Source organism: Nestor notabilis, unplaced genomic scaffold (assembly GCF_000696875.1).
Source record: "Nestor notabilis isolate BGI_N333 unplaced genomic scaffold, ASM69687v1 scaffold3967, whole genome shotgun sequence".
Taxonomy (NCBI): Eukaryota; Metazoa; Chordata; class Aves; order Psittaciformes; family Psittacidae; genus Nestor; species Nestor notabilis.
Window position 1 is genome coordinate 43,345 of NW_009934948.1, and position 18,991 is coordinate 62,335.

Here is an 18,991-nt window from a genome sequence, read left to right on the forward strand (position 1 = left end):
CCAACATCAGGAAGAGCAGGATTCGCTCCCGTTGTTCAGTGTCTTTGGTTGTGGTGCTGCTGCCCCCAGCTCCCTCCACCTTCGTGGAGTCAAGCAGTAGGGTGATTAAAGCAACGCTCTCCACTCTGCATTCAAGAGGCTAAGCAATGGGGTTGGTTTTTAGAAGGCCTCAGCTCCCTGCAGCTCAGCTGCTGCCAGTGTCATTGGCTAAAGAGCCACCATCAGTGACAGCCCATGCAGAGAAGGCAGGGAAGCAGCCACCTCAACTCCCCTTTCAGTGCAAACAAGCATGTACCTACCAGCCCGGCACAACTCTTGCGTTACCGACACAGTTGGGTGACCTGTCATCAGCCGCGCTGGTGAATACACCATGGCAATTTGGAGTGGGACAGAAAGGCTGCTCGCTGCTGCACCAAGCATTCCCGCACTGCCTAGCCAGAGGCAGCCCGTCCTGTGCATGCAGTGGCTCCCATGAGCCTGAGCAGCAAGCAACAGCACTTCTGCCCTTTGCTTGCAAGAAGTGTTACAATTCATACGTACCGAGAGTGAAATACTAGGATTATTTTCTCAAATGAAAATTAACTTCAAATGTTTGTAATTGATCCATGAATATTCATGATGTTTTGGGAGGATTTAATAATTACTTCATTTGGTTAGGCTCATATGATCTGCAGTAGCGACAGCAGTAGTTTACAGTCCTTCATCAAGACGCCAGCAATTTGGCAGCATGACCTTCCCAGTTTCCTGTGCTGGAGAGCAGCTCTAGTTATCCTAATTGCAATCCCAAATGGAGTGGTACCTGAAAATAAATTGACTGCTGTTCAGTTTTAGAAACCACTCCACTTGGCACTGCTACAAGAGTAAATAGATGACATCTCCAGAAAACTGGGAAGGTCACTCATCAAAATACTTTACATTTTGGTAAGTAAGATTTTATGTGCCAACCTCCTAAAGCCTTCAGCCCACAGCATTAGAGCAGAGGGTAGTGACCCTTTTTTCCTTTCCACACATACTCCTGTGTGGAAAGGAAAAAATGGGGAAAAAGAAGACAGATTTTGGCTTTCATCAGTATTATGAAAATTATGCAGTTCATCTATGCTACTCACTAGATGTATTCCTGAAGAAAGTTAGGTTTAAGAGTTCATACTGCCTATGCACCTGTGCACAAGCTTGTCTTCTCACCTGCAGCAATAAATTTCTAGACTGTTGGCCAATTTGAAGAAACTTTGAGAAAATAATATGAAAGCCTCAAAGATAGTAAGTCTCTATAAATGCTGTAAGAATTGATAGCTGGGTGGATGGAGAGAAATCCGATCTGTGCTCCCACAGATAAAAGACTCCTTAAACTCCACTCTTGACCTCACCAGATAAAGCACATAGATGAGAAATTCCCAACCACAGAGGAATTTTCAGCCAGTATTTATACTCTTTTGGATGTCAAAATTAAGGGACAAATTTTTAGAAACTTCATTTTCTTGATGCTGATGCTCTTCAAACTGTTCATTTAGATCAACAGTTCAAAATAAATGCACTCATATAAAAGTGGGTCTTGACTATAAGCTGTCAAAACACAAAGTAAACCAGTGAAAATATTAAACTAGTAGCTTTAAATCAAAACAAACAGTCAGAAGCCCCAAGGCATGCTTCCATCTCTGGTAATTGATTTATTACCTCTTAAAGTTGTTCTTCACATACAGCTCCAAACTCTGCTTCACAGAGAAGAATAAAACTGCTAAAAGAAGCAATCCCTACCCACTGGCAAGGAAGATGGACTTTGCAGCAACCAAGTGATAGGTTAACCTAGGATGGGAATCAAGCAGGTGAAGCAAGTTCCAAACCAGGGAATTTTTTATGTGTCATCTCCCTTTGATCAGCTAGCCTCAGTTGCTCAGCTCCAAACCATCTAGGAATTAAAAAACCATGTTATTTAAGAATACTGTATTGGCATATACAGGTAATATGCACAGATCCTAGCAAATGTGCATGCCTCTCCTTCAAAAAATCTGGGTCAGTAGTAAGGTGGCTAAGCATGGACTTAGCTGCCTAACTTTACATATGCTTTCACTTTTGAGAATCATAGAATAGTTGCAATCAGAAGGCACCTTAAACATCATCCAGTTTCAACCCCCTTGCCACAGGCAGGGACACCTTCCACTAGACCAGGTTGCTCAAAGCCCTGTCCAACCTGGCCTTGAACACTGCCAGGGATGGGGCAGCCACAGCTTCTGTGGGAGACCTGTTCCAGAGTCTTACTGCCCTCACAGTAAAGAATCTCCTTCTAATATCTAATCTTAATCTCCCCTCTGTCAGTTTAAAGCCATTCCCCTTTGTCATGTCACTACATGCCTTTGTCCCTCTCCAGATTTCTTGTAGGCCCCTTTAGGTACTGTAAGGATACTGTAAGGTTTCCCCTGAGCCTTCTCTTCTCCAGGGTGAGCAAGCCCAACTCTCAGCCCATCTTCACAGGAGAGGTACTTCAGAGGTATGAATAAAATAGTAACTTCTGAAGTCAAATATATAGCATTGAAGTTAAACTGTGGAACCACAGGCAGTTTTATGATGACATTTTTGGCAGTGTGGGGCCAAATCTAGCAGCTACTGCAGCGCAGTGGGAATTTTGTCATCTACAGACACAGGCACAAAAAACCTAAATGGTTGGTTGTTTTATCCCTCTCACACTCCATACTTTATTCACAGAGACTCCAAATAAAACTCGAAGGACTCCAGTCTCTATACAAGTACAATGTATTGTAAGTAAAAGTGGCCAAATAAATATATAAAGATTTTTAATGTATATACATTTGCTATTTAAACCATTTGGAGATAGGCTGCATCAAATACATTTATCTTCCTCTATGCAGCAATTTAAAATATTAATGATGCACATGCATTTTTCATGTTATCTGAATTTTCTCTCCTCCTTTTAATGGATTTGTCTATTTATTTTGCCCACTATAATACCATTAATTAGACAAGTTCCTCAATAGGCTCTTCTATCTCCAGTACTTCAGAGATCTCCTAATAGCTTGTAACTGCAAAGGAAAGGAAGTCTTTTAAACTTGCCATTTAGGAGCTGTTACGCAGCTTGCAGTTTTACCTGATGTAACCAGAGCATGCTTTAGAGTTCGATAAGTATCTATTATACCCAGAAAATCAACTGTAAATTCAAATTTTTCCATGCTAATAGTTGCCTCTCCACAATGTTGGTAGTCAGAATAGATTTGTGAGTGCCAGAAAGCAATATGCAGGTACTAATGTTTGTGTATATTTATTTTTAAATTATGAAAGGGTATTTATTAAAGAGTTAGCTGTTTAAAATCCAAGAACCACTAAAATAAAATTTTAAAGAGAAGTTGAGCCAGTTTTTCATAAAAAGCCCCTTCAACCGTCTTCAAGAAGCCCCAAACTGGACTCATTTACAATGTGCCTGGAAGGTCTTACTTCTGTTTAAGCACTGTTGAAGCTCAAGGATTCATGCAGCTGAAAATAGTTGAGGCTGCAAGAATATTTTGGCAAAGTACTCAATCTAGTCTTTCACTTTCCCCTTGGCATCTGCAGTCCATTTGAGAGAGGCAAGCTGGAAGCCACCTACTCATCTATTTGCCTATGCCGTTTGGTTTCCACTGCTCTCACTCCATGGGGTTGGGAATGCTCCTGCCACATGTACAGACACCATTTATGCTCTTTTTCATGCTTTCTCTATTGCCTAACTCTATTTGGGTATGCAAGCCAAACTCATTTCAACTCCTTTCACATGACAAGCTATCCTGCTCCCCCTGTCAGTCTTTCTTGTACTTGTTTCAGTCTGAATTCATCCTTCATCTATATGGGTGACTAGAGCTGTATCCAAGAGAAGAATCACTAACCCCTTGTTTAAAAGCATTACTATTTTTCTGCTGTCATGCCCAACACCTCCTCAGATTTCAGTACCTTCTCACTGTTACATCAGCTGTGGACACCTGTGATCATTAACCAATATGCCTAAATCAGCACACACACCCCACTCCCTTTCTAGTTGATGTGCTGATGAGAATTCAGTAGAAATTGTTAGCAGCCCATCAGGGCAAGCCCTTGCATTAGTGCCATTTCCATCACTGTAGTCCTCGAGGTCCCACAGCTGCTCCTGTATAATGTTCTGATCTTCCTTTGTACAGATGATGGCTTTCAGCTTTGCGTACTATGATTAGCATGCTCCTGCTTTGTCTGCCAAGGCTGTTGATAATACACAAAATAAAATCTCTCCCAACCCTGGTCCTTGAAGAACTTCCCTGGTGGCCTTCCTTCTATTTTCATAGCTCTCACTTCAATGCCAGCTACTGTTGTCTCATCAGTCTTCACTACCTGATGAACATCTTACAGCTCCTTGTCTTCTTCATCTTAACTAATCGTATCTCAGGGGACAACAATTCATTATTTACTCAGGTCTACACAGGTTAAATTTACCACTGTTCGCGCATATACTGGATTTTTGTTGTAGTAAGTCTCTCTTAACATCTCAGTGTTAACTTTTGCAGATACTGCAGTAAGAAAAATTGATCACTTAATACAGACAATCTAGCAGTGAACACATTTAAGCTCCTCTCTTCTCTCTATCCCTCTTCCTCCTCCATACAAACTGATGAGCAAATCATTTAAAGAGGAGTTTGTCTAGTGACTCTAAGAATTTTACTCATCAGATAAATACATTCACCTAATCGCATTACAAATGGTGAGGATCTGAATGAATAAACAAGTTGTGCTATGAATAGAGGAATTAACAAAGACTAGTTTCCTGTGGGTTCGTGTCCTCTGTTCCTCCACTTCCTACACTTCTGCTTGTCCCCTATTTTGCCAAGTTCCTATGACCTCACTTTGCCATATCCCACCTAAATCATCTCCTCCAGCTTCAACTCCTTTCTCTATCCTTGTTGGCTTGAGTGTGCTGCCTGGCCAACATTAGGCTCAGCTGGCTGGTGAGCCAGCAGGCAATGGAGCAGGTAACTGCTGGCTTCACATCTTTGTGGCCCAGCCTTCTTCTGCCATTCCTCTCCCAGTCCAGGAGTCTTGCACAGACTTCAGATATTGGAAGGCCTATTCCTGTGTTAAACCTGATTGGAAATGGTCAATTAAAGGGCCAATTAAAAAATGTATTCAGATGACTAGCAATGAGATTGTGTGATCAGGTATGCTTCCGCCTCTCAGGAGATGCCTGAAAATCTCTTAGAGCACATATGTCAGAGCCAGTCCTGCTTGTAGAGCTTGTCAGGCTTCACGGTTTTAAAGCACAGCATTGTGCATAGCAGTCGTTCTCACCACCAGCTACTGAGGACAGACAGGACATTTCCCATATTAGCATTATGAGAGTGATTAGACCCACCTAATCATAGCTGTGCAGTGACAAAAAGCTCACAGATGTCAATTTAGCCAGGCTTTTAAGTCTTCCATATCCTGTGACATAGATTATTACTGCTCTATAATTTTTCATGATTTTATGTCCAGTTAATTCTGCAGAACGACAGCAGTTCTCAAATGAACACAGAGTAAATACAATCAACAACAAGTGGGCTGTTACAAGAGTTCAGGTCATTATTGGATTGTTAATATCCTCTACTAGTTCAGGTTTTGTTTTCTTCATGTGTGATGTATGACATATTAAATGCATAGCAAATGGCTTAAAGGCCGTGTTTCGTTTTCAATGCCATTACTGAACCGGTTTGAAAAAAAGTAATAATGACCCAGAAGGGACCAAACAAGTTTTGACAATACATAAATCTTCCCTCAGTACAGCTGATTTGCATATAGTATAGCTAAGAGATGTATTTGACCCCAACATTTATAATTAACCCTTAACTCATCATATATGAAAAAAGCTTCACTTCAGTATTTTTGTTGCAGTGTAATTCCATGAAACATCATTTAGCTATCAAATGATGAAAACTTGCAGTTATCAGTGATAAGGGCTAGATATGAACTACAAACCTAGCACATTACCATAGTGCAACAGCTCATTACCAGTCTAGCTTTGCTAGCTAATCTTTCCTACTAATTCTTATTTAGGGACCTTCTGGCTAGCTCATCTGAAAATTACATGCTAATGATCTGAGCAAAATTGAGAGTTTTAAATGGTAACACAGGAGAAAAAATAATTCTGTTTGATCTCTTTATGTTATGGTAGATGGCATTTAATCAATTAGCACAGCAGAACATACCATTCCATTTCAAACCTGGTAAATACAAAAGGAAACAGGAAAGGGTGAGAGCTTTACTCACTTCTAGACCTTCTCCACCACATAAAAGGGCATCAATATATAGTATCATGGAATGTTTAGGGGCAGAGTTACTGAGAAAGCAGTCAGGACACTTTCCTGTGGGTTTCCTACAACTCTACCATAGGGGATTGCCAAGGATGTGACTGCTGTTAGTAGAGGGTACATGTCAGAGACAGGGTCACAGCGTGGTGCACAGTGTCGTACGGAGATGTCGGGCAACAGGGTGGCCCAACAGGTATCCTGGGGTTCTTGTTGACAGTTAAGCCTCCAGAAGGTTTAACATGGGGCATTGGGTCCCCAGAATGCCCCAGAATCAGAAATGTGGCTTCCAGGTATGCCTGCCTCCTTCTCCCCACCTGCTTGAGATTATGAAAGTATTTGAGAGACTGCAGCCAGAATTCAGATTCTGAATAACCATGGACTAGAAATACTGCAGCAGTGACAATGAGTGCTTCATAGTTATTTGCCAGAACTCGATGACAAATAAAAATTACTTCTGAAATATATTGGAGATGATAAAAAAGGAAAAGAACAGGGTGTTTTATAATGTTACCACTTGTTAAAGAGTGCAGAGGACTAAAGATGGTAATATGTAGGTAGGAACAGGTGGGAAAATGAACCTGATCCACATTGTGTAAAGCTTGTTAAATTAAGGACATCATGGGATATAAAAGCTCTATATTTAATGATTAATATAAACAGATATTTATCTCAATATAGACATCGAGAGCAATGATAGAAATATTTGAGAAGAAGTACAAGATCACATTTAGGGGCTATGTCCTTTCCTTCAATCTAACTGCACTGGAATTTCTTTTCTGAAGGCTACAAGATTCACTCAACAATACCAGTGTCGTGCCCTGTGTCTACTGGTTCCCACTCTGAGTAAGCCAAAAACAGAGATGGTCAAAATGCACAATAATGCCTTAAAAAAACAATTATATCTCTAAATCAACAACTCAAACACACCCATTGCTGGTCTACACTTGTGCAATTCAAAACTTGGATAATGGTAAAGTATGTTGAGGGAGTTCTTAACACTCATCTAGACCTGATCTTAAGACAGTAAATACATAGCCTTTGATCTGCCAGAAGCTGGACCTTTTTCCTAAATAGAGGAATACTTTCCTAAGTACAGAGACTGTTTTTTTTCTCTTATGAGCTAAAGGATCAAGAATCCCTCAGGTCTCTCCTTCTTGGAACCTGCACAACAAAAGAAGTCAAGATTTGCTGCTCTCTGCCCATCTTTCTAGATTTCCCAAAAGAATGTTAACTTCTTAAATATGCGAAGTTTTGCAGATTTAACTGCCAGAAATGATTAAATGCCAGACCATGGGGCTCAGAGATGTTCCTTTACTATGAGAAAGGAGCCTGAAGGAAAAAGCACCATACATATTCCTATTGTATATTATGAGATCAACCAAGAAGAATTTATTCTTGCATTCAGGTATTGAGAAATGCAGTGAAAGGTCATATGGGTGGCATATCATTCACAATGTCAGCATAGAATACTTAACTCTGTCCCTTTGTATTTAAGACAAAAATTGTTGATAAATTTTATTAGTTGGCTTCTGGCACAACAATTCAGAACTTACAAAATGTGCAGTCTTATAAAGGAACTTACATGAAGCTCCATTTACTGGCACAATTAATGGGTAATATACAGAAAATAATACAGAATTCATTAGTCTTAATATGGATTATAGATCAGATATTAGTAGGAAACATTTGGACTTTTGTAATTCTGGGAAATGAATTAACATGAAGCAACACACTGGTAATACTTATCATGAAGCATACAATTATTGCTTTTATATCTGTTTGGATATGAACATAAAATGATTAAGAAAGTTATTTGTGTTCTGAGGGTTAGTTTCATCAAAGAGATAACATAACTGTTTAATGAATAAAATAGATATGTAATTGCTAGTCAAAATGGATCTCACATACCAACACTATTACTACTAGGGTTGAATATTACCCTACTATAATTTCCTAAAAAGCCTGCAACATTCTTTTTTCATGGCCCACAACTAAATGTCCCCTGTTGAAAAGATGTGGTACCACATTCAGATTTACAGCAGCCAGAGCTCAACCCCAGACAAGACCCTCATCACCATGAGGCTTACTGTGCTGAGACGATCATGAAGGGAATGGACATGACACTTGCAAATGGACACAAAGGACTCCACCAGTTGTGTAAACTACTTGATGTTTATGTGTGATACACGCACAAATTATTCCAGGCACAGGAGCCCACACAGAACTGCAATCAAGAGTAGCTTAAAACTAGCAAAAGCCACTGATTACAATGCCACAGAACACACAGCCATCCAAAATGGCAGTATTCATCTAATAAGAGAAAATAAAATCTGTTACCGGCTTAACAAGCTTGTTTTATTTTCTATATGTTGTAAAGATCCTAAGGGTTACCAAAGCACACCCTCACTTTCTCTGTAAAGCACACACGCCACAGTAAGCAGCCTCAACCCTCGGCTGAAAAAAATTTGCGTGTTTCACAAATGTCACTGGAGGACAAAGTGGTAGGGTACCAACTGGTTCTTTTTCACAGATGTGTATTTTCAGGTCAAGTCATATTCAGCTTTGGTCCTCCATCAGTCCCTCTTTCACATCAGTGTAAATTATTGTAACAACAGCAATCACTCCCATTTCCCTCTGACATGAGAACAACAATCCTCCATCACTCTGTCAATGTCTGCAGATGAGAGAGATGAGCAGGATTCAGGAGGTTGGCATGGTCTGACCAAGTACACAGAGCTGCTAAGATTACTTTCCCACCCTCTCTGAAACAGTGCAGTTATTTCTCTAACACCATACCTTCGGAATTTTTTTTTTTTCTGTTAGGCATTACGTGCCAACTGGGTAGATCTGGATATTGCATGTAATTCCTGTCCTCTTGCATAGGCATGTAACTTCAAAGCACACCACACGGAGCCTGTGAAAAATATTGTTTTCAAGAGAGAGGAAATGCAGCCTAGGAGCACAAAAGATTCTGCTTCTCTGTTTATAGCTGAAGGCAGACATGAAAATTGTGTTCAATCCTTAAATGACTTCTGGAAGGAGATGCAGGTCTCATCTGCACAAAGATGATGAGGTGTTTTTAACAGCTCACTTTGTAAGTGGCTCCCCTTGTTTGTTCTCTGGTGGTCTCCGAGTTGAGCAGCATAGGTGCCTAGTGCAACCTGAGCTACCTGAAGGGACTGGCACAAGCGACATGGGAGCTATGTGATACCCCTGCCTTCTGGAGCTCCTGCGGAAGGCAGGCAGGACACCCAGGAAAGCTGCAGGCTGTGCAAGCTGCCTATGGTGAGGGCAGCAGGAGGGAGACTTCAATCAGTCAGTGCAAAGTGTAATACATTGTGCATCCTTTTCCGAGCCCCCAAATCCCTTCATCTCTATGACAGGTCCCAACTTTATCCTTTTGTTCCGTTTATAGAGGCTGAAGACAGTATTTCCATAACTCCTAGGTTTGTAACAGCACCCATCACCATCACTCTGGTACCTAGCTCTGTGCTTTCCAGAACGAGCTGTACCAAAGGGACCAAAAGGAGGCAGAAGGGTTGATATTTCTGGCAGTATGACATACATTTTTTTACCGATTTCAAAATGAGTGAAGCTTTATTTCTGCCCAAGAGTACAAACTAATAATTTAGTCACTCCCACTACCCCTCAAAAATAACTCCTTGGAAAATAATTTTAAATACAGCAGGTAGAACAGTTTTGCTGATGGGGAGATGAGACAAAATACAGCTAAAACAGCTAAACCTGCTGTCTGTAATTAATTTCAGTGGGTCTTGTCACATACTGCTAGAAAGCATGTCACCTTATGGCATTCATAAACAAACCAAATTTTAAAGATTAAAATCACCTTACAAGCTCTCTCTGCAGCAGGGGAGCATGTGAATTTTAATACTTCAGAAGACAGCTCTCACCAGCCTGCTTAATTCTAAAAAGTCAATGCATAGTTTTAAAAATTCACTTCACATCTGTTCATTGTGTACCAGCCTGGAGGCAACCACAGCCAGAAAACTTTGATCATACAGCAGAAGCTAGCTGGTGGCTGAAAAGCACAAGAGGATTGTCTCCATTGCCTTCCTCTCAAATGTGTTATGAAAACAAAAACTTCAGTAAATGTATGGAAAAAACATCTTGCAGTTGCAATGCCATTTGAACGCTATTATAATCATATACCCATAGATTAGTTAGGGTTGGAAAGGACATTAAGATCACCCAGTTCCAAACCCCCTGCCATGGGCAGGGACACCTCCCACTAAACCATGTCACCCAAGACTCTGTCCAACCTGGCCTTGAACACTGCCAGGGATGGAGCATTCACAACCTCCCTGGACAACCTACTCCAGTGCCTCACCATCCTCACAGTAAAGAACTTCTTTTTTATATCTAATCTAAACTTCCCCTGTTTAAGTTTGAACCCGTTATCCTGTGTCCTACCACTACAGTCCCTAATGAAGAGTCCCTCTCCAGCATCCTTGTAGGCTCGTACTGAAAGGCTGCTATGAGGTCAAAGCAGTAAGACGAACTGGCTGAAATATTCTCCATTTACAACCACGCAATTCTCTTCAAAGCTTCTAGAGCCTGTCACTCCATTGAGGGGGTGGTATTAAACAGAGCCCAAGAAAAGAAGGAGTATGAAGAAAAAATACTCAAACATTTGCTCGGAAAATGTAAACCAAGTTTTTGTTTATTTTTAAGTTAAGTCCATGAATACTGCTTATGTACATTGAAGTGGAAAATCATATAGTCCTGCTTGTGCCACTTTAGTAGTCACAAATCCCCATTTATGTGGCAAATTCCTGTATAACATTTTTAAGCTTCAAATTCATGGTCACAGTCCCATTTACAACAGTCAATAGATGACTGTACATTTCCAGTTTTCACATTCACCAATTCCATCAATTACGTCCCTTCCAATTCCAAATAAACTCAACACTAGATAACACTTAACCACATGCTTTCCACAAATAAGCTGTTAATCATCAAATACTGAACATGAAATAGAGTATACAATATCCCTTAGCAAGGATTTGAGGATTATCTCATCTAATTAGATATAAGCATATTTTCTAATCTGTGGGCTTAAGCCAAAGCCCAATAAAAAATTTTCATTGACTTAAACTGGGGGTTGGATCAAGCACTGGAAGAATTTGATTTTGCAATTCAAAGAGAAAGAAAGCTGAAAAAAAGAAAAGATGAAGGAATAAAAGTAGTCAACTGAGTTAAATCATCTGCATAGAAATGGACTGGACATCCCATATCCCTGCTAGGGTAGTCTTGAGAGAGACACTGCTGAGACTTCCTGGCTTCATTTGATGCCATACAAGTATAACAATCCAGCCAACTGCTAGTTTTCAAATTCCTAAAAGCAGAGGAGATTCTAATAGACACACTAGAACATGGTTTATTATTTGTATGACTGCATGCTGTGTGCAAACACCTTCCAAACATGGACGAAGATACATTATCAAAATGCAAATACTGCTAACTGAAAACTGTCAAAGATTCAAACCCAGAACTCACTTAAATTGCATAAACCTAGCCCCTAACCAATCTGTAACTGTTTATTATGTAAGTGTTAATTGATATTTGTTAGTTACATGTTTATTTTGCTTTTAAATCATTCTAACAATGAAATGTTCACTTCAGCTCTTGGGAAGTTATTCCACTAAAAGGGATCTCCTATCATGCTTTAAAGTTTGTATTCTTCTTTCTCACTGCTTAAGGCTAAGACACTATTCTTCCACTTTGTCTCACCAGAAACAGTTCTCTCTCCCTATGTGTATTCACATCCTTGAAATACTACAGAGTAATTGCCATCTCCCCTCTCAGACACCTCCTTTCCCAGCAAGCTATGAAGCTTTATTTCTGTCACTGAGTTCCTCCAGGTGAGTAACCCTTTCATCTCAGACCATTTGTAATTCTTCTTGCTTTTCTTTTAAATTCTCCACAGCCTGTAACCCCTCTTCTTAGCAATGAGATGATCAACTCTGAACATAATGGCATTATAAAAAAAATAGCTATTTTCTTTGGTTGTCTGCAGTAGGATGTCTCTGCTCCCTTGCCCTGAGCCACACTGGTTTTGTGCAGGGTAAGAAGGACCAGTAGGAAAATGAAAGTTAATTTCACAGTCATATTCATATGCAACTATTCAAGAAATTTGAGATAACCAAAACCATGAAGTAATAAATATTACTACATGCTTTTTGATTATTTGCTGCATTGCACAAGAGCTAATTATTCCAAGAATATGACTATTTAAAAATTGTTCAATTTACCATGAAATGAATTATCATCACATTTCCATGAGAGAATATGTATTAATGTTCAATTTAGCCTGAACCAGTTGTGGAACAGGTGGGAATAAACTGTTGGATATCCTGACTGAAGGTTCAAAATGGTATTTTAATGAATTAAGTAGAGATTCATTTGTATATGAAATCACCACAATGGCCTATTTGGGTCCCACTCAAGTTGTGTTTCAGCAATAACTGCACACTACTGGATTGCTTGTTCATTACCAGTCATGTCCGTGCTGGCCAAGGACCAAAGCACTGTCCTTCCACAACGCAGCTATCTGCTACTGATAGGAACGACTATCTAAATGCAATTAGTAATTGCTATTAAATCTGAGTATAAACCACAAGCACTTCCCTTCTCATTTCACTTTGCAGTACATCATTATTTGCTTGTTACAGTATCTATAAAGAAGTAATTCATGGAGTGGTTAAAAGAGCATTAAAAGAGCTAGCTCGTGAGGCCTGATTCTTTCCACTTGAACACTTGTGCAGGATGGAGCCATGTCAACAGAGGTCTGTGTAACAGTGGATCAGGCTCAGCGAATGCAACACTTCCATGCATTACACATGCTCACAGACACCTCTGCTGCAATTATTATCACACTGCCAATCTGGCAGGACCAAGAAAGCTGGAGAATGGCAGCTCTACTGTAGCTTTCCTTGAGGATTTTGTCTACTATCTCATTAACTTGATGATGAAACACAATATTGTAATACATGTGCAGATAAAGCTCAAATCTACACTATCAGCTGTACAAACCATCCTACAATAAAGTGCATTGTTGATAAGCACTACAACAGCGATTGCTGGAGCATGCAAAATCTGTTATACTCATGCTCCTGAGTTGCAGATTAAATTACTCTACATTCACAGACTGTGCATCCCTGATTCCATCTATTTTATGTACTTCCCTGGAATAAAGAAGAAAATTTTTAGAAATTCAACCCAATAAATCTGTCAGCTACAGAAGGTGAAAGTCACCCCCAAAGGTGAAAGTAATTGCCAGATGCTCCAAGTTCTCATTATATCCACACTGATAGTGTTTCAGTGCTCTTGCTGGCAACTGCGTTGCTCTTCCATTGTTGCCAAAGTGCTCTGGCTAGTGTCAAAGACCATGCACCTAAGGCCAGGTCCTCAGCTGGTATATAACATGACATTGCTCCAATGGCTTCAGCGTCTGTTAGCCAAGACTCTGTTCTATACAACCTAGCTGCCAAAATCATGAAAAAAATCTTTTGTTTCTGAGCAGGTTTTGATAGCTAATTAGGACCTATGTCACATTCAAAATCTCTATTGACCGCTCTGCTACAATTGGAATTCAGGGGTGTTTCTTAGGCTTATTCTTTTTTTTTTTTAAATTGGCTCATTTCTTTTTCTCTTTTGCTTCCCAGTTCTTCTCTGTGGATTACTGTCTCTACACATTACCTCAGTGTCTTGCAGAGGGAGTTATTCCATTCATTTTGGGCCATTTCCCAGACACGGGATTCTGCTTCAGCTGTCACTCATGTCCTCATTTTCACTCTTTACTTCCCCTTCTGCTCTCACATTTCCACAAGTAAACCAGCAAAACTCTACTTCATCCACCTCTAATATATTCAATACTAAATTAAGACAGAAAGATTGGAGATTCCAAAGGTGGCACCAAATTTTTATGAGGCTGGCTGTGGTCTTTTTACCATATTCTCATTAAGGAGAAGCAAAAGCAAGAAACAGAAGACTAGTGGATGCAGCATTGGAAAGCAAAAGTGATTGAAATCTCTCAATTAAAAAAAAATAAATTATTTTAGGTAACCATTGAGGAGATTGCTTATTGAGCATATAGTTCAATTCTGGCATTAAATTCTTAGGCCTAGTAAGCAGACATGGCTGTGGAATCCCACAAAACTAAGACTTAGTACAGGTCGTAAATAAGGATAAAATCTCCAGTACTAATACTAGTTGTTGTACAAGAATTATATTGAGAGCTGTTTCTTAGTTTTCCATCTCTCTTCCTGAGAAGTTTTCACTGACATTTCTTCTGAGAGAAATAATCTAAAACTCATGCAATAAATGCAAAGGTAAAATGTATAAACAAAAGATAGCTGGGACCCCAGTTCTCTTCACACACAGTTTATTTACACCGATTAAACAACTGCAGATGGATAACACCCATTTAACTAAGAAAAGAATCTGAATTATTGGATACATCCAAATCTAATTTTAATTTTTACTCCAATAATTAACTAACAATTTAAAGAAAATATCCAATATAGACCATATTCTTTAGGCTCATCTTTTATACCACAATATATAATAAAACACTTTCCCTTTTCTCCGTTTCACTTAAAAGCAATAATAATCTACCCTTAGAAAAAAAATATCAGATTTTGCATTCCATTAGGACCATTTATGTGAGTCTTTAACTCTAAAAAAAGTGGGAAAAAAAAGAAAAAAAAAAGCAAACAGAATCCTAGCAATAGTTAATGTGTTATTACTGCTTTTTGCCAGGTCTGAATGCCCTTTACAAAGTTCTACTTCAATTCTTTTCTAGCTCGGTTTTGTAAATGGGAATAATTAAATAAATACAGAAATAAATTATTTTCCAAAGGTCATAAAGAAAGAAAGAATGGATTAGCCCATGGTTTAAGCACCAGATTAGATCTGAAAACATGGTGGCTCTGCCACTAAACCTCTTGTGCAACCTTGCACTTGTCACTTAATACCATTTTATTTTCTATAGATAGGATTAAGAAAAACAATACCAGCATGTAAGATCTGGGAGAAACTGCAACTGTACGACAGAGAAGCAGAAGAACCAAGAATAAAATTCATGCTTTTGACTCACACATATCTATTTTATGGACAAGACTCTTTTCTTGGATAAGCTTAAGCATGTAGTTCAAAATACAGGATCTTTCCAGAATCACTAGCACATTGGGATAGCAATTAAGAGAGAAGCCTATTAAATAAAACAAGCAACATTTTCTAAAAGAGAAATTCATACAGCCTTGCACTTTCCTAAACAGTTTCTTACACTCTCATAGTCATTAAAATGTATAAAAATGATTATTTCCAAAACAACATTACCATGAATTATTACCACCCCTGTCGCCTAGCAACTGGAGTAGTTTTTGAATAGTGAGCTATACAAACCAGTAGCTGGAGTTTGTGTCAATGGGTATTCATTTGAAGGTTTAAAATGCATTTATCTTGGAAATCAGAGGCAGATAACAAAGCACTAACATAAAGATGAAATGTTCTTCAAAAGAAAAGAAAAAATGGCACTAACAATTGCTGCCACTTAGCAAAACCCTCCTTCTGGAGCAGATTTGAGCCCCATCAAACTTGGTCAGGGAAGGAGCTGACTCCCCTTCTCTTCTTTGGGCTTGCAAAGGCCCCTTCTCAATTTTTATAAAGATACTTGACGTTCCTGTGGAGAAAATAATTCTTGCCCAGTCTTTTGTGGGATTTTCTCATAATTCAAGAGCAAGAGAAACTGGTGAAATTAACTGGCAATATATTTACATCAAACTAAAAATTCTGGTTTTACATACATGCTGAGCTGGAGGAACTCACTGGTTCATACCATGACAGAATGATGTGCTTAGTAAGGTTCAAAATAGATCTGGATATTAATAGTGACAAAGAGAGAACCCACTGAAAGAGATATTAGAAAGATTATAAGTACAGGTATGAAAGACACAAACTCACAGAACTCATAGCCTGATCACTCACTAGCTGCATGTAGTTGCCCATTATAAAGGTTCTTGCCCATTCTTCTGAATTTAGCTTTAATGCAGGACAAGACCCCAAACCATATCAGCCTGCATTGTTTGATGTCTGAGAATGTCTACATTATTTTCTTACAACTTTTAATAGACAAGATTCCTGATGTTAGGAAAGGAGAGAAAAGTATTAAGCCTTTAAACAAGAATAAAGCAAATTTATGATTCTTCTGAAGCTCCGTTAGCAGGAAGAGATGAGGGGAAGGAATAGTGATTAAGGTGAATTTGCAGTCTCATTTAACAAGTTATGACTGGCTTGGGGAAAAGCTGGCAGAAGAACATTTCCGAGACCTTTAAAAACAAAACAATCCTAGCTTGATGGGAAAATCTTTGAGCCTTCTAGGAATAACTTGTTAACAAGGATGCTATATTTTGTTTCCTTCCAGTAACATCTATGGGTGAATCAAAACAAAGGCTAGCTGTGTTGTATGTTGTATAGACATGTTAGGCTCTCATTACAGTTCTAAAGAGTCCTTAGGGCCAGAGACACTGGGTGAGCACAAGACAGCAGAAGAAAGGTTGTAGAAGACAAGGAGGAAAAAGACTAGCCTTGGTAACTCTAGAAAGAAAGTGAAAGTCACTGCTTCAGCAGTGAAAGACACTGCTGAAGCAAGTGTCAATCCATGTTACTATTCCCAAAATGGGGATAGGTGGGGGTGTTCCCAAGGGAGAAAGATTCCAGCTTAATGGCTTCAAAGACTTAGCCTTATGGGTAACTAAAAAAAGAATGCAATATGTGCTGAAAAGCAGCATGTGTTTTTCATAGACTGCAGGCAGACAGGGAAATTCATCTCTGGTATAAACACACAGCCCACTGAAGTCAATGCAGTAGCATGGGCTTGTACCAACTATGAAACTGAACAAGCTTTTGCCTGCAGCTATTACCTGCAGAGATAAAGCTGGATATAGCACTGAAGGGATCTTAGGAGCCTACAGCCTCTCAGAGTTTAGAGAACTAAATTTCTATAGAAAGAGAAAATCTGGTTCCTACGAAATTGTAAGTATCTGGGCTCCCAGGAAGCCATGCAGTGCCTACTGACAGGCTGCTATAAAATACTTAATGGCTGTTTAATAGCTGACATAAAGAAAAGATGCTCCATTTTGTCTGCTGCTCTATGGAAATTCACTGAGACCACAGATACAATGTGCAGTGCTGTCACATAAGGAAACATCTCTGTTCTTTTGGTTCTTCTGGTCCCACTTAAAAGAGGCAGTTAAAATTTTAATTTTATTTTTAACAGTGAAAGAGAACACCCCTAAAGAAAAGGAAATTATCTCAGCTAGGTAGCCTAGCCACTGCGCTAAACAAGAGGCGCTGCTGAACACATATCACATCAGACCATGGGATGCTCAGTCTCTTCTGCAGTGAAGCACACTCACCCACCCCTCCTTCCTCTCTTCTCCACCAAGGAGTCATATACAGCTATACTGATGGATCACTGAGCAAACAGTGTTTGTCTGCACTCAGCCACCAAGATTCTTATTTACATTGCTCATGAATAGATCACACTTGGAAAAAGAGGCTTTCTGGACTTTTCTCAGCAAGAAGTAGAAAAAATTTGCTCCAAAATATGCCAGTATGTTTTTCAAATTACATTTTCAAAGTTGTCCTTAGAAAGAAATACATTGCCTCTGATTTATAGATGACCAACCACTTTTCTGTATTTATAATACCTGCTCTTACAGGAGTGAATTCAAGAGGAGATGCTGGTCTGGAGAGAGCTTTTATCTTCTTTCAGCAGTACGGACATTGATGAGCAAATATGCTGGCACCTCTGGCTGTATAAGCTCAGAAGTGCAGCAACAGGGAGTCACAGCAGAAAGAGATTGGAAGTGCAGCAAGTAGATGTGTTTTGTAGTGTTTTTCTCCCAGTCAGCCATTGCCAGGAAAGACAGCTGTTGTATTTGGTAATTATTTCTTGTATGTTTAGTTCTAGCCTAGGAAGCATCATTAACATAACTTTTTCTATTTCTACACTTGGCCTTCACATCAACACATAAAACCCAACAGGAAGGAAGACAGGTTTTTGATAAGCATAGTTTGTGGTACACTTTGTGAAGTACAGAGTTCGAGCTATCTTGAAGTTATGAGTAGGTGCATGATCTACAGAATGTCTAATGAATGTTTATGTGTACAAATTTGGTTGGCCCTTCACTGAATTCTAGTCTGACTGAGCTCCAGGAATATTTCCAGAGAGCATGTTTTAAGCCCAGACTGCCAAATAATTTTGGAAAATAAATGTTAGAAGAAAAATAAAATTATAACCCGCCTCAATTCATCTTTATTTTCAAAAATGTATACAAAGCCAAAGAAGTAAAACTTGTCAATACCTTGCAATCTCAAATAAACATGAGAAAATTATGATGCTTGCAGCCTTTAAAATGATTAAAAGAGTAAAGTATATGGAGTGAAATATGCTATGTAAATGACTTGGGGTTTTTTTTATGTCATCCTGTTGTTCCTAACTTCTCATCTCATATACATGCCCTTCATGATTGGTGACACTCAGTAGCAGTTCAATTACAAGACACTACTGTAAGCCATTCCTGTGGTGCTAGTTGCTGCTCCTTAGGCTTTAGGCTAGAGAAAAGCAATACTGTTCACAAAATCAGAAACTTCTCAGTAGTAAGGCTGTATGACTG

At 39.2% G+C, this 18,991-nt stretch overlaps 1 protein-coding gene across 1 annotated transcript in view; it reads right to left on the reverse strand.

The window, feature by feature from the left end:
* Positions 1 to 18,991, reverse strand: part of LOC104408092 (kinesin-like protein KIF26B) — a 58,235-nt gene that overhangs the window by 30,396 nt on the left and 8,848 nt on the right. The gene's annotated exons all lie outside the window — the stretch shown is intronic.